Consider the following 12,413-nt stretch of genomic DNA (forward strand, 5'->3'; position numbering starts at 1 on the left):
TATCTTTAGACTGTGACCCCTGGTTCTGGACTCCCCCGCCATCGGGAACATCCTTCCTGTATCTAGTCTGTCTAGTCCTGTTAGAATTTTATAAGTTTCAATGAGATCCCCTCTCATTCTTCTAAGCTCCAGCGAATATAAGCCCAATCGACCCAATCTCTCCTTATAGGTCATTCCTGCCATCCCAGGTATCAGCCTGGTGAATCTTCGCTGCACTCCCTCCATGGAAAGAACATCCTTCCTCAGATAAGGCGACCAAACCGGAACACAATACCCAAGGTGTGGTCTCACCAAGGCCCTGTACAACTGCAGCAAGACATCCTTGCTCCTGTACTCGAATCCTCTCGCTATGAAGGCCAACATACCATTTGCCTTCTTAACCGCCTGCTGCACCTGCATGCTTACCTTCAGCGTCTGGTGCACAAGGACACCCAGGTCTCGTTGCACTTCCCCTTCTCCCAATCTATTCAGCCGTTCAGATAATAATCTGCCTTCCTGTTTTTGCCACCAAAGTGGATAACCTCGCATTTATCCACATTATACTGCATTTGCCCAATCACCCAACCTGTCCAAATCATACTGGAGTTTCTCGGCATCCTCCTCACAGCACACACGCCCACCCAGCTTTGTGTCATCTGCAAACTTGGAGATATTACATCTAGTTTCCTTGTCTAGATCAGTAATATATATTGTGAATAGCTGGGGTCCTAGCACCGATCCCTGCGGTACCCCACTAATCGCTGCCTGCCACTCAGAAAAAGACCCGTTTATTCCAACTCTTTGCTTCCTGTCTGCCAACCAGTTCTCTATCCAAGTCAGTACCTTTCCCCCAATCCCATGTGCTTTAACTTTACACGCTAATCTCTTATGTGGGACCTTATCGAAAGCCTTCTGATGGTCCAAATACACCACATCAACTGGTTCTCCCTTATCTATTCTAGCAGTTACATCCTCAAAAAATTCCAATAGCTTAGTCAAGCACGATTTACCTTTTGTAAATCCATGTTGACTTTTTCCGATCCTGTCACTGTTTTCCAAGTGCTCTGCTAGTTGTCGTGGTACATGTAGGTACCAACGATGTAGGTAAAAAGAGGGAGGAGGTCCTACAAGCTGAATTTAGGGAGTTAGGAGCTAAATTGAAAAGTAGGACCTCAAAGGTAGTAATCTCTGGATTGCTACCAGTGCCACGAGCTAATAAGTTTAGAGAGAGTAAGATAGATAAGCTAAATACGTGGCTTGAGCAGTGGTGCAAGGGAGAGGGATTTAAATTCTTGAGGCATTGGAACCAGTTCTTGGGGAGGAGTGACCTGTACCAAGGGGACGGTCTACACCTGAGCTGTGAGGGAGCCGATGTCCTCGGGGTAATATTTTCTAGGGCGGTTCAGGAGGATTTAAACTAATTTGGCAGGGGGATGGGAACCTAGATAGTGGAAAAGAGGGAAGTCATATGAAGTCAGAAATAGATGGTAGAAAGGTGAGAAGCAATAAGCAAAGGAGAGAAACACAAAGGGCCAAACTAATTCATAATGAGAGTGTGAAAAAAGCAAGCCTGAAGGCTTTGTATCTTAATGCTAGAAGCATTAGGAACAAGGTGGATGAATTAGTTGTGGAAATAGAGGTAAACAAGTATGATTTGATTGGGATTACAGAAACGTGGCTGCAGGGTGGGCAAGGCTGGGAACTTAACATCCAGGGATATACAATATTTAGGAAGGATCGGCAAAAAGGTAGGGGAGGTGGGGTAGCATTGCTGGTAAAGGAGGGGATTAATGCAATGGAAAGGAAGGATATTAACTCGGATGAAACGGAATCTGTATGGGTAGAAATGAGAAATAGCAAGGGGAGGAAAACGTTAGTGGGTGTGATATATAGGCCTCCAAATAGTAATATGGAGGTGAGGGAAGGCATAAAAAGGGAAATTAGAGAAGCGTGCGATAAGAGCACAGCTGTCATCATGGGTGACTTTAATTTACATATTGATTGGACTACCCAAATTAGTAAAAATTCTGAGGAGGAGGAATTCCTGGAATGTTTTCGGGACGGTTATCTGGACCAATATGTCGAGGAGCCGACTCGAGATCAGGCCATTTTAGACTGGGTATTGTGCAATGAGAAGGGACTTATCAACAATCTTCTTGTACGAGGCCCCTTGGGTCAGAGCGATCATAATATGATCGAGCTCTCAGTCGAGATGGAGAGTGAGGAAATTGAATCAGAGACTAAGGTCCAGAACTTAAATAAAGGGAATTACGAGGGTATGAGACGGGAATTGGGTAAGATTGATTGGGTGGTGTTTCTGGGGGGATTGACAGTGGATAGACAATGGCAAGCATTCAAAGATAGAATGGAAGAATTCCAGAACATGTTTATACCGGTTTGGCATAAAAATAAACCTAAAAAGGTGGCTCAACCGTGGATAACGAGGGAAATTAGGGACAGCATAAAATCAAAAAAAAGGGCATATCAACTGGCAAAAAAAAGCACCAGACCGGAAGATTGGGGGCAGTACAGGATACAGCAAAAGAGGACAAAGGGATTAATCAGGAAGGGGAAAATAGAATACGAAAGTAAACTTGCAGCAAACATAAAGACAGACTGCAAAAGCTTTTATCGGTATATCAGGAGGAAAAGACTGGTAAAATCCCAAGTCGGTCCCTTGCAGTCCGATTCGGGAGAATATATAATGGAGAATAAGGAAATGGCAGACCAATTAAACTCATACTTTGGTTCTGTATTCACAAAGGAGGACACAAATAACCTCCCAGGAATATCGGCAAACATAGGGACTAATGAGAGGGAGGAGCTGACAGAAATTAGTATCTCTAGGGATATGGTGTTGGGTAAGTTGAGGGGACTGAAGGCCGACAAATCCCCGGGGCCTGATAAACTACATCCTAGGGTACTTAAGGAGGTGGCCCTGGAGATAGCAGATGCTCTAAGGATCATCTTCCGGAACTCCATTGACTCGGGAACAGTACCCGTGGATTGGAGGGTAGCTAATGTTACCCCAATATTTAAAAAGGGGGGTAGAGAGAAAGCAGGGAATTATAGACCAGTAAGCCTTACATCGGTTGTGGGCAAAATGCTAGAGTCCATTATTAAGGATAAAATAGCGGAGCACTTGACAAATGGGGAAAGGATCGGACAGAGTCAACATGGATTTACAAAGGGTAAATCGTGTTTGACTAATCTGCTGGAATTTTTTGAGGAAGTAACTGGTAAAATAGATGGGGGAGAGCCAGTGGATGTGGTGTACCTTGACTTCCAGAAAGCCTTCGATAAGGTTCCACACAAAAGATTATCATGCAAAATTAAGGCTCATGGGATTGGGGGCAAAGTATTAACGTGGATAGAGAACTGGCTGGCGGATAGAAAACAGAGAGTTGGAATAAACGGCTCGTTTTCGGAGTGGCAGGCAGTGACCAGCGGGGTGCCGCAAGGATCTGTCCTGGGACCCCAGCTGTTCACAATATATATAAATGATCTGGATCAGGGAATTGGATGCAATATTTCCAAATTCGCTGACGACACTAAACTAGGAGGAGGGGTGGGCTCTGATGAGGATGTCAGGAGGCTACAGTGCGATTTGGACAGGTTGGGGGAATGGGCGGATACGTGGCAGATGCACTATAATGTGGATAAATGCGAGGTTATCCACTTTGGGGGTAAAAACAGGAGGGTAGATTATTATCTAAATGGCAATAGATTGGGAGATGGGGAAGTGCAGAGGGACCTGGGTGTTCTTGTGCACCAGTCACTGAAGGAGAGCATGCAGGTGCAACAGGCGATTAAGAAGGCAAATGGTATGTTGGCCTTCATATCAAGGGGGTTCGAGTATAGGAATAGGGATACCTTACTACAGCTGTACAAGGTGCTGGTGAGACCGCATCTGGAGTATTGTGTACAGTTTTGGTCGCCCCATCTGCGGAAGGATGTTCTTGCCATGGAAAGAGTGCAGCGGCGATTCACCAGGCTGATACCTGGAATGGCGGGAATGACCTACGAGGAGAGATTGAATAGTTTGGGCTTGTACTCACTGGAGTTTAGAAGATTGAGAGGGGATCTCATCGAAACATATAAAATTATGGCAGGCCTGGACAGGCTGAATTCAGAGAGAATGTTTCCAATGGCAGGGGAGCACAGAACCAGGGGCCACAGTCTAAAAATAGCGGGCAAATCATTTAAAACAGAGATGAGGAAGAATTTCTTCACTCAAAGAGTGGTGAGCCTGTGGAATTCCCTGCCACAGAGGGCTGTGAAGGCTAATTCAATAAATATTTTCAAGAGAGAATTGGATATATTTCTGAAGGCTAAGGGGATTAAGGGTTACGGAGAAAAGGCGGGGACGGGGTACTGAACTGGTAAGATCAGCTAAGATCTCAGAGGAAGATCAGCCATGATCTCATTGAATGGCGGAGCAGGCTCGAAGGGCCGAATGGCCTACTCCTGTTCCTATCTCTATGTTTCTATGTTTACATCTTTTATAATGGACTCTAGCATTTTCCCCACTACCGATGTCAGGCTTACCGGTCTATTATTCCCTGTTTTCTCTCTACCACCTTTTTTGAATAGTGGGGTAACATTAGCTACCCTCCAATCCATGCAAAGTGTTCCAGATTCTGTAGAATTTTGGAAGATGATCAGCAATGCATCTATTATTTCTAGGGCCACTTCCTTAAGTACCCTAGGATGTAGATTATCAGGCCCTGGGGATTTATCAGCCTTCAATCCCACCAATTTCCCTAACACCATTTCCCTACAAATACTGATTTCATTCAGTTCCTCCCTCTCATTAGACCCTATGTTCCCCAACATCTCTGGGAGGTTATTTGTGTCCTCCTTTGTGAAGACAGAACCAAAGTATGTATTTATTTGGTCTGCCATTTCTTTGCTCCCCATTATAAATTCCCCTGATTCTAACTGCAAGGGACCTACGCTTGGCTTCACCAATCTCTTTCTCTTCCACATGCCACATGCAAGCTTTTCCTGCTTCTCTCTGGTAATGGGGAAGGAAATGTAGTCCCTTCTCCTTCTGTAGAGAACCTCTGTGACCTCTCGGATGCAGCAATAGATGGCGAACTGCGGGATGTCAGCTATGTCTCCTGTTGCCGACTGGACGGATCCACTGGCGAAGAAATTTTGTTTGACGGTGACCCTGACTGCCACTGAGAGAACCGTGGTCGCCCTGATCTGAGGCTGAAGATCTGGTTGCAGGAGGTGGCAGATTTCTATGACTACTTCCTTGGTGAAGCGGAGCCTTCGAATACACTGCTCTTCGCTTAATTGGAGGTAGGAGAAGTGCTCTCGGAATATCCTTGGAGGGTAAGGCCTCCTATTGAGAGCCCTGCTGGCCTTCCTCCTCACTTTGGCCACATGTTCCAGTCCAAAACAGTACTGTAATGTAAAATCCCCCTCTATTAAAAAAAACTGTGGTAAGAGTACTTCTGAACATTATTCAGTATGCGTGCACACATCAAAGTTTATTCCAAGAAAGTAAATCAAACGTGAAAAGTACCCTTGAAAATTCATTAAATTGTCTTCAGTATGTAAAATGACTGCTGAGAAATGTTGATTAATTTCCACACAAATGCAAGAAAACGCAAAGTGGCAATGGGAAATTATTTCACTGCTGCCGTGTGCCTTTGGGTTCCTGGTTAAACAGTGCATGCTCAGTTGTTTACTCTGGAGTCATTCCAGCACTGTGGAAAGGCAGTACTTTGGCAGTGGAAGTGCAAGACTGGAGTCACACTGATGTGAATGAATCAAGAGCTACTCTCCACAGAGAGACTCCTAGGGGGTTCTCCCATGGAAAAGTGACTTGTTTATTGCTGCACAGCAGTCATGAGCTTTGAAGAAACAAAAGCAAATGTGCCACATGTGCATCACAGCTCAACAAACAATATAATCTGCAGAATTCTCTATTCAGGATCATTTGAAGAGAAATAAAAGGCCACAATCATTATTATAATAAACTATACATATGTTATACTCTTGTGAAATTTCTGAAAAGTATAATTAAATTATACTGCAGCACCTGTCAATTGATTATGATCATCCTTCGGATGAAATACCATACTATGTAAATGCACCTTTTCTCTATTTCAATGGCATTACCCTATGAACACTGCGGCTGAGCATTAGCTAGTCATGTGGGTCGCACAGTGAGTGTTTATTATGAATACAACTAACCTTTTTACTGCATTGTGTAAACTAACAAATGTCAGTAAAAGGGAACTTAGTTAGGCAAAAGCTCAGTCTTGGGATTCTGATGATTATTTTAAATCATTTAAATTTTGTTGTCTGAACTTTTCATAATGTCCCAGGGAAAATGACTGCTATGGATGTAGTCAGTGTTTATGGTGGCTAGGGTAAATAAGCAACCATAGAGAGCTTTGGTGAATGATTGGGCGATTAGTGTGGCTAGCACCAGTAAGTTAAAAACCAAAATACCCTTGGTTAAAGTTGTGATGATGGAAGTAGATGATAGATGATTGGAATTGTTAGGGCAGAGGGGTTGTTGATGTTTGCAGATCATACTGACTACTACATTGAGATCAAAAATGCAGCTACCTCCCCTTCCCCCTAGTTTCTCATGAACTCTAGCCTGAACTCCCACCTTCCAGTAATATCTCCACGTCACCGCCCTCCCCCCCGCCATCCTGTCTGTGCTCTCTCTAAGCTCATCTCATCCATGAGATCCAACTCCCGCTTCCTTGATCCCCTTCTTACTCAACTGCTAAATATGCCACTCCCTTTCCTGGTCATCATGTTAGCCTCACGAATGACCCCCTTTCTCTGAGCACCATCCCTTTCCCCTTCAAAATTGATGTCAACAGCTAAAGAAGGAAACAGTGTTGACCCATCTGTCCTCTCCAACTACCAACCCATCCCCTATCTGCCTTTCCTCTCTAAGGTCCTCAAACATGTTGTCATCTCCCAGCAGCTCCACGCATATCAGGCCCAGAACCTCCTCAAGTCCATCTTCCACCCTTCTTAAGGCCAAAACAGCCCTAACCAAAGTCATGAATTACATCACTTGTGACTGTAATTATAGTGCTTATCCTTCAACTATAGTATATATCCTTCAACCTTTCCACAGCATTCAATATGGTTGAACATGCCATTCTCATCCAACATCTCTTCAACATGAACTAGTTCTGGGGACTGTTACTAGTTCTGGGGATTGTTTTGCTTGGTTCTATTTCTACCTATCCAAACATAGCCAGTGCATCTTTAGCTTATCTTCTCTCTCTTGCACTTCCATCTCCGGAGTCCACCTCCTTCGGTCCTTCGATTGCCTCTGTGTTGTCCAACTGCTGGTCTGATATCACTTCTTGGATCAGTCAAATCTTCATCCAGCTCAACGTCAGGGAGCCATCATCTTCGGTCCCTGCCACACATTCTGATGCCAACCCCCTACCCAGCCACAGTTTTAGGCTGAAGCAAATAATTCTCAGCTTTAGCATTCTGTTCAACCCTGAGCTGAGCTTTAAACCATACATTCTATCAAACTCCAAGACCACTTACTTCTACGTCCACAATTTTGCATGCCTTCACCGCTACCTCATCCCCGCCAATGCTGAAACTCTTATATCTGCCTTTGTTACCTTCAGACCCGACTATTCTAATGCTCTTCTTGCTGGGCGCCTATCCTCCACCCTCCATAAACTCCAACATGTCTAAATCTCCACCACACATGTCGGCTCAAAAATTCGGGTCGGGGGCTTCCCGCGGGTGCAAGCCTCCGACCTGCACTTACCTAGCACGCCAGCCATTGAGCTGTGGGCCCACGTGGGATTCCGATCCTGGGCCTGCTCCAACTGCCGGCGCGCAGTGCCTGTGTATCCCAGGGGTGCAGTTCGTTCGATACGTCCCCTGGGGTCACGTGGGCCACGGAGAGCCAATGGTAGCAGGGAATGCTTCATTCATAAGTTTGACACGAAGAACTGTGAAACCTATAAATACTATAAGCCCCAAAACATCACTAAAACTTCAAATACATTTTTTAAAAATCACATTTTTAAAATAACTATAAATTATATGAAATAACTATTTTAAACAATAATTTAAATTTTTGAAAAAATTAATTACATTTTCTAATGGGGCTAAAAATAAACTTACCTTTCTTTAAAGTATTTAAAAATAATAAACCTGTGGAAAAAATGTTTAAATTTTAATAAATTCACCACTTACCGTGTTAAAAGCAGGCCTTGCACCTGCTTTTTAAAAGTGTAACTGCTGGAGACTTACCCTCCCAGAGAAACCTGCAAAAAAATCGTAAGTTCGATGCGCATGCGCTGCCTCTCCAGTGCACGCGTTCCACCTGTCAACCCCTACTTTCAGGGGAACGGAAGTGCCAGTTTCCCGCGCATGCGCAGTGCATGCACGAAACCGGCACTTTCTTTGGGCCTACGCGTGAGTACCCCGTGCGTACTCACGTATTGGGACCCGAATTTCTGGGCCACTATATCCTGGACTAAGTCCTCCCTGACCTACATTGGTTCCCATATTCATCTTTAAATTCTTCCATAGTCTTGCCCACCCTATTTCTATGATCTCTTCCAGCCCAAATCCTCGCCCAAACAACCTGTTCCTCCGATTCTGGCCTTCTTTGCAGTCCCCCATCCTTCCTGTGCCATTGGTGGCAGAGTCTTCAAGTGCCTCGGTCCTACTCTCAAACTCCCTTGCTAAACTTCTCAACCTTGCCATTTCTCATTCTATCTTTAAAAACCTTCTCAAAACCCATCTCTTGAAGCAGGTTTTTAATCCCCCTCCTAATCTTTTCTCTCCTGGCTCAGCATCTGTTTCCTAATGTCTATTTATGAAGCGCTTTGGGATGTTTCTTTACATTGTATGAAGATCCTTTTTGTTTGCCCACATTAAGATCATAGGCCCCGATTTTCTCCCAGCCGTCGGGCGGGTTTTCAGGCGGGTGGGGGCCGAAAATTGCAGAAATAGGGGGTCGCGACCCCCCCCGCCCGATTCCCCGCCCCGCCCGACTTTCGCCCCCGCATTTCAGCGGGACCCGAATCAGTGCCGCCTGCCGCAGGCGGGAATGGTCGGTGGGAGCCTAATGATCAATTATGAGCATGTTTAATCCTATTTTCAAGGGCCCTTGCAATTTTCTGGCTTTCCCCACATAAAACACGCCTGGTGGGAACACCGCTGATAAAACCTGGCGTGAACAGAGTTGGCTTGCTTGTTTTCAGCTGCAGGTCAATCAGGACTGAAGAGATTTAAACAGGCAGCATTTGCAGGCTGCAGGACCTTGTTGCTGAAGGCTTGGGGCAACTTTTTGAAGGCTTAGGCACAGCTGTGGAAAGTTGGAGCCTCACACACTTCTCCAGTGTGAGCTCCTGGGAAGCCCCTCTCACCACCCTAACTCAGCGCCTCCTCAACGGAGGCATCTGCCAGAAGCATGGGAGGCCTTTTGTTCCTTCCCTTCCTGGCATTAGAGGATCTCCAACAGCAGAGGAAGCTGGAGCAACTCCAGCAACAGCATCACCAGCAACAACAGCAGCACCAGCAGGAGTGGCAGGCTGCGGTTCAGCGACCTGGGGCAGCACAGGCCAGACGGGGTCAGCGCATGGAAGGCCGTCGATGCAGGAGATACCCCCCAAACAGGGTCTACAGACACAGGGTCAACTACCTCAACATGACTGAGCAGCAGTGCCAGGGGCGGCTCCGACTTTCGCGAGAGGTTGTGACTAACATCTGCGCAATGCTGCAGCAAGACCTGGAGCCCAGAGCACCAGGTCCACACTACTTACCAGTGGCCATCAAAGTCACCACCGCACTCAACTTTTATGCCTCAGGCTCCTCCCAGGGATCAGCAGCAGACATCAGCGGCGTCTCCCAGGCGGCCGCACACACTTGCATCACGCAGGTAACCGATGCCCTCTTTGCCCTCGTGCACAATCACATCCATTTCACCAGGGATCGCGCAAGTGTGAGGGCGCGAGCGATTGGATTAGCTCATCTGGCAGACTTTCCAAGGGTGCAGGGTGTCAGTGACTGCACACATGTGGCCCTTAGGGCACCCCACCGCAATCCAGGAGTTTTTGTCAACCGCAAGGGCTTCCACTCCTTTAACGTTCAGCTGGTGTGTAACCCCAAGACGGTGATTTTGCATGTTTGTGCCAGGTTCCCTGGCAGCTGCCATGACTCCTTCATACTGCGCCAGTCTACTGTACCTCCGCTATTCACTCCACCAAGCGAACTTCAAGGATGGCTACTTGGAGACAAGGGATATCCCCTGCGCTCTTGGCTAATGACGCCGTTGAGGAGACCAGCCAGCGAAGCTGAGGAGCGCTACAACTCCAGCCACATTACCACCAGATGCATTGTTGAGAAAACCATCGGATTGCTGAAGATGCGCTTCAGATGCCTCCATAGATAAGGTGGAGCCCTACAGTACTCATCAGCCAGGGTCTCCAAAATCGTCGTGGTATGCTGTGTGCTTCACAACATGGCACAGCGTCGTGGCTTGCTGATTCCGCAGAACCAAGAGGCTCCTCACAGAGCCGCCTCGGATGAGGATGATGCTGAGGAGGAGGAGGAGGACGGAAACGAGCATCCTGCAGAGGCCCGCCAACCAGCGACACCAGTGCGCGAGAACATTGCTGGGCAGAATGCAAGGAATACACTCATCCTGGGCAGATTTGCGTAGCCTGGTACATCAAACACTGCAGCCTCACTGCTTCTTAGCTGACCATGGACAGTGGCCCATGCCTACACTTGCCTACCTATTTGACCAGCTTGCTGACATCTGCAAGTTATCCTAAGGCCTCTATGTGATATCCCCATTCGCCAAATGACAGACGCCATAACTGCAGCAGCTGCCACCAGATTTTTTATGTACAGGAAAATGATGGCATTAAAACTATTTACAAGACTGGATGGTGGAATAGTTATGTGAATGTGAGCATAGAGAGAAACGGAATGGGTAAGGGTGCATGGATGTGACTGTGAAGTGGGATGTGGAGGAAGAGATTGCTGAAGCTGAGTGCTGTTGGGGAAAGGCAATGGGGATCAGGTTGAGGGTGATGGAAACTTCGTACTTGCTTTCCCTGTGCGGTGAAGGTCATGGAAGCGCTTCCTGCACTGCATCCAGGTGAGATGGGTGACTCCCAGAGAGTTTACCTCTGCTGCCACCTCCATCCAGGCAGCCCTGGACTCTTTGGGAGGCCTCTTCCTCCCTGAGCGAGGGTAGAGGACCTCCCTGTGGGCCCTTACCCCATCCACCAAGGTCTGCAGTGACGTCTCGTTGAATTTGGCCACAGCTCGGCCTCTGCCGCTGGCAGCAGCTGGTGCAGGCTCCTCTGCCATTGTGCAAGAGTGGTTGAGAAGCCTGCAAAGGTGGAGAAGCTTGCTGGACAGTTTAAAAGCATCACGAATGATGACATCATACTGTGGGGCTTTCTGACTGGAAATGGACAATTAGCAAGGCTGCCCACACGCTGGAACTTAATTGGCCACTTGAGGGAAAATTGCGTCCAGCTGGCTGACCCATTTTTTTTCGGGTCGGAACCCCACATTCGGGGAATCCGAACATTTCCCACACGATCCAGAAAATCGGGTCCATACAGTCAAGTATTTATGTTCTATGTTCAGATACAACAACAACAACAATGTGCATTCACATAGTGCCTTCAATGTAAATAAACCAGGATGTGTAGTGATATCTTGAATGCAAGATGTTATTTGCAGTTGATTGGTCAATTTATGGCTTTGTGTTTCTAAAAGTTATGAAATCAAGATTGTGTGCAACAGCACAAGCAGTTATGTCTAATTTATATATGTGCCCATAACTGCTCAGTACCAGCAAGTAACCCCCTATAATGAGATATTGTGACTGACTCTGAGCTTTCTTCCAAGCAAGAAATGAAGAGTTAATTTCAAAAAACGGAGAACAGTCTCTCATTTTTCAGATAAAGATGGGGGGAGTTGTCTTCCAATGTCAGATGGGAAATGGTGGAAAAAGGAAAAATTAAACACTTGAAATTACAACAACTACTATTTATATAGCGCCTTTAACGTAGTAAAATGTCTCAAGGCTCTTCACAGGAATGTCATAAAACAAAATTTGACACCGAGCCACACAAGGAGAAATGAGGGCAGATGAGAGGTACGTTTTAAGGAGCGTCTTAAAGGAGGAAAGTGTGGTGTATGTGCCTTTAAGAGCAATTATGGTGTATGTGCCTTTAAGAGCCCCAGGTGTGCGTAATGCCGGTAATTGCCACTTGGGCTATATAAGCCTGTGTATTGTGTATATCCTTTAGAAACCCCCCCCAGACTTGCTTAGTAAATACCGATGAACCAACTCCTGTCTTCAGTGTCTTTATCTACACACGGACACTACAGTGGCGACGAAGTGGAAATGGACTTACCTGCAATTCGGCAGCACCTCAAGG

This window comes from Somniosus microcephalus, chromosome 4 (assembly GCF_052327205.1).
Source record: "Somniosus microcephalus isolate GS21.2 chromosome 4, FLI_Smic_1.0, whole genome shotgun sequence".
NCBI classification, from domain to species: Eukaryota; Metazoa; Chordata; class Chondrichthyes; order Squaliformes; family Somniosidae; genus Somniosus; species Somniosus microcephalus.